The following is a 4589-nucleotide window of genomic DNA, read 5'->3' on the forward strand; positions in this document are numbered from 1 at the left end:
CCCCCGGATGACAGGAGGAACCCTCTGCCCAGCGAACAGGAAGATAGCATCCCAGCTCCGAGCTTCTCCAAACGGGCAAGGAGGCTTGAGTGGCATACTCCGGGGTCTTGGGAGCCCCACGGCCTCATCAAGGATCCAGAGTCTGAAGCCTCCTGTGGAAGCCTCTCTGGTAGACTTCAGTGGTGCTGCTGAGCCCAGAGGCTGGGGGCCAGGGAGCCCAGGACACGCTGTCTTTACAAGTCTCCTGGATGATTTCCAGGCACAGCCAGACTTGAGTTAGAGCATCCTTTTTTGTTGTTGTTGTTAATCTTTTATTTGTTTTAATTAGTTATACATGACAGTAGAATGCATTTATGCACTCTGATATGTCACACATAGATGGGATATGATTTCTCATTTTTCTGAGTGTTCATGTTACAGAATCAGATTGGTCACGCAGTCATATATATACATACAGTAATAATGGGTGCTTCATTCTACTCTTTCCTATCCCCACATCGCCTCCCCTTCCCCTCTATCACTTCCCTCTACCTAATCTAAGGTAACAGTATTCTTCTCTAGTGCCCCCCGCATTGTGAATTAGCATCCACATATTAGAGAAAACATTTGATCTTTGGTTTTGTGGGATTGGCTTATTTTGGGCTGGGGATATAGCTCAGTTGGTAGAGTGTTTGCCTTGCATGCACAAGGCCCTGGGTTCAATCCCCAGCACCACAAAAAAAAAAAAAAAAAAGGGATTGGCTTATTTCGCGTAGCATGATAGTCTCCAACTCCATCCATTTACTGGCAAATATCATAGTTACATTCTTCTTTAAAGCTGAGTAATAGTCCACTGAGTGTATATACATTTTCTTTATCCATTCATCTGTTGAAGGACACCTAGGTTGGTTCCACAGTTTAGCTATTGTGAATTGAGCTGCTATGAACACTGATGTGACTGCATTACTATAGTATTCTGATTTTAAGTCCTGTGGGTATAAAACGAGGAGTGAGATAACTGGGTCAAATGGTCATGGTCATTCCATTCCATAGAGCATCCTTGCTTATTCAACAAACACTTACTGAGCACCCACTACATGGGCACTGACTGTGGACTGAGACTACCAACATGAATGGAGGAAAGTAGAGCAAATGCAATTGCAATATTGTGTGGCGGGGTAATGAAGGTGAACCCAGGACGCCACTCTTCCTATTCATAATAAAACTTTAAAACACAGTGTAACTGAAGCGCACTGTCTACAGAATCCCTAATGGGACATTGTTCTTTTGGGCTTGTTTCTGTGGCTTTGGACTTTGCAGAGGAGCCACAGAGAGCCTAGAGTCGTGGGTGGCCCATGCCTGCGGCATTTCATCCAAACATAAGGAAATGTTTTTCATTTCTTGGTTGATTTCAAAAACTGATTCCATAGAGAAGTTACAGCCAGGCGCCATGAACATTTTCAAAATGTCTCCAACTGGAAACGTACTTTGGTAATGAAATGCTCTTGGCTTCTCTGACTGTCACAGGTTGTCCCCAGCAGGTTTCCATGTTTTCTAGGAATCCCTTCTCCCAACAAAAGCTGGGCCCTAGCCAGAGGGTTAACAAGGTGGAGGCCTGTTCCCCGGCATGGTTCCTTGGAAGTCAGTGGCCTGATGAGAACAGCTGAGGTACAGTTTTCCAGGAAGATAGCTGTTTTCTGTCTCTGAATTTTCCCCAGTTTTTTAAGGTTCAAGAGCATCTGTTCAGTTCCCCTGTCACCCAGGATAGGTCCATTAGCCCTGGACTCTGGCATCCAGGCCCTGAGCACAGCCTCATCCTCCCCAGCTCCACTGTGTTGTCCACCTTCTGCCCAGGGAGGGGTCCCATGTGGATCAAGTACTGGACAGTCCCCGGGGCATGGTGCTCGATGTTCGTGCACAACAGGAAGACTTCAGGGGTCAGGGTCAGGGTCAGGCTTCCATATATAACATCAGAAATGGAGACTGACTCTGGGAGTCCAATGCCTGACCCAAGGTGACACAGATGGTGACTGAGTCACACAGGGTACCCCATACTATGAGAAGCTTCTTATTTCTCAGAATTCTCCTGCCTGTTACCATATTCATTGCTTCCCACCCCTAGGATGGGGTGGTTCTCTCTTCCCAAATTGGCATTTGAGGGTCTCTGGTTTATACCACAGAGCTGTCTCACTCCCAGACCACGCTACCCCTTTCCTGTCTTTTTTGCACAGATTATGTACAGCCTTCTTTGAGTCTTGATCTCCTGCTTCAAAAGAACTTGACTAAGGTTTCCCTCTCTGTCAAGGATCACATTCAGCCTCACTTCCTCCAGGAAGCCATCCCTGGCTGCCATGGCCCACTCCCCCCATTAGAATTCCCCGTCCTTCATTATTTTCTGTGGATTAGAATATGTCTCCTATTGCATCTGCAACAGGGCTTAGCTTCCAGAGCACAGGTGACCCACGACTCCATCTCGGATCCACCTGACATAGGCTAGACACCAGTAAGAACTTGGCCTCCACTTGTTAATCCATTGGTAATGCATTTTTTCTCACTGATCCTGGATGGGATAGATTAATCAATAGATTCATCAATATAATGAGAAGTTGAAAAGGAAGACCATCAGAAGGTGACACCTTGAGAATACTGCTTCAATGCCTTGGAGCCGGCAAAACTAATAGGTTGCTTTCTCCAAAGGACAGATAGAAAGGCTGCCCTTGGGACAGTGCCCTGCTGGAGAAGCCAGGGCACGGACACAGACTTGAAGTTCTGCACTAAGGTGGAGCCATCTCAGGTGTTCAATTAGAGCCATCAGAAGCCACATCATCCAAGGGCAAGTCTCAACCCTGGCCAAAGTCAGTTAATCCTGACACAGCAGAAGAACAACCTTGATTTCTGGAAGGTTCACAAGGTCACACACAGGAAAACAAGCCCCAAGTCAGAATCCCAAGTAGTACACGAGGTTAAGAGTGGCAATGTGAGACCAGAGCTCCATCAGCTGAGGTAACCTGAGTTGGGTTGTGTCTTCCATGAGTGGCCCCTAAGCTGATGCATCTTCAGGATTTGGGGAAATAGATAAAAAGACTGACAAACTAGGAGATGAGGACAACTACCCAGAATTCCTGATTGCAGGTTTTGCCACAGATACCCCAATGGAAGCCAGGCAGGTCCCTCCCAGAGGGACCAGTGAGCCCTAGGAGGATGCACAGCATCACCACATCCAGCGTGCAGGTCCAGTCATCCCCAGATGAAGATGTCCCAGGACCCTCAGAGATGATGGGCAGAAGGACTTTGGATTGGGAGACTTATAAGAGGGGACGAAGTTGGTACTGACAGCTGTGGCAAAGAGCAGCCTTCTTGGCTTTTCTGTAGTTCCAATGCTGCGAAGTTCAGTTCAAATGACCTTAAATGTCAGTGTAAACATGGTGGCCATAAATGTGCATTGGGGTGGGGGTTAGAGACTGTGGCTCAGCTGATTTCTAGATTGAAAATACAAGACTTGCAATAATAATAATAATAATAATAATAATAATAATAATAATACCTTTTCTAACAAGTTATGGTGTGTCCAGGTGCCACATAAAAGTCAGCCTTGATTTATGTGCCTTGCACAGGAATAAAGGTGCCTCTGGATTACAAACTGTGTCTGGAACTCATTGTCTGACCATTATCAGAACAAAACCCATTATCAGATAATGGACATCTGTTAAATCTTCCACTGTTAATAGAAAATGTTGCCTATGGGACGGGGACTTTTATGACAGCACCATCTCTTCTGTGATAAAAGTGTTCTAAATCTTATTTTAACCAAGCGATTGTGTTTGCGTCTAGTTTTCTAAGGGGGAAAGAACAACTGCCACAAAGTGTGTTAGCGACGTCACGACACAATGGAGGTAGACCCTCTTGCTTCCAGCCTTTGTCCAGGCTGCAGAAATGAGCAGCCCCAAACTCCCTGAAGTCCTCCTTCCTTGGCCTGCTCTTGAGACCCTCAGGGATGTGACCCAGTCTTACCCTGCGGCGCTGCTGCCCTGGCAACTCACTCTGACAACATTTTGAAGTATCTGGAATGTTCCAGTCACTACCATCTCTCCCTGCCTTGCCCCAGGCTGCTTCCTCTGCCCTAAACTCAGCTCTTCAACTCTTTGCTAAGCTACAGACAACTTAATACCTGGTTAACTAAAAACTCATGCCCTCTAAGAGGCCCTCAGCAATATTCTTCTCCCGTCTCAGGCTGAGTTAGGTGTTTACTTTGGGGACTCCTTAGAAATTATTAATTATCTATCAGCCTTACTTTTATACTCTGATGTGTTTGTTTTATTTTATTTTTCTGACTTTATGTTGAAAGTACATTCCTCAGAATAGGGCATCTATTTGACTCACCTGCTTATAAATAATACAAGAATCTAGCTCAGGGATGGCCGGGTGGATGAAGGGTTGGTGGATGCCTGGTTGACCAGAAGGATGGATAAAGATGCTCAAAGGTAAAAACTGGACTCTTCCAATGCAGAACACCGAGAAGCAGCTAAAAAAATCAGGGGTTGATCTAAATGCACCTAGGACTTTAGAAATACAAATTCAAGGTGAAACATGAATATAATTCCTATGTTAGC

The 4589-nt window shown here is 45.7% G+C and overlaps 1 non-coding gene across 1 annotated transcript; it reads left to right on the plus strand.

Moving 5' to 3' along the window:
- The first annotated feature begins 643 nt into the window (after window positions 1-643).
- Trnaa-ugc lies at window positions 644-717 on the plus strand. Its single transcript has one exon. It is a non-coding gene; the product is annotated as a tRNA-Ala (tRNA).
- Window positions 718-4589: the final 3872 nt, after the last annotated feature.

Source organism: Marmota marmota, unplaced genomic scaffold, assembly GCF_001458135.2.
Source record: "Marmota marmota marmota unplaced genomic scaffold, marMar, whole genome shotgun sequence".
Classification (NCBI taxonomy): Eukaryota; Metazoa; Chordata; class Mammalia; order Rodentia; family Sciuridae; genus Marmota; species Marmota marmota.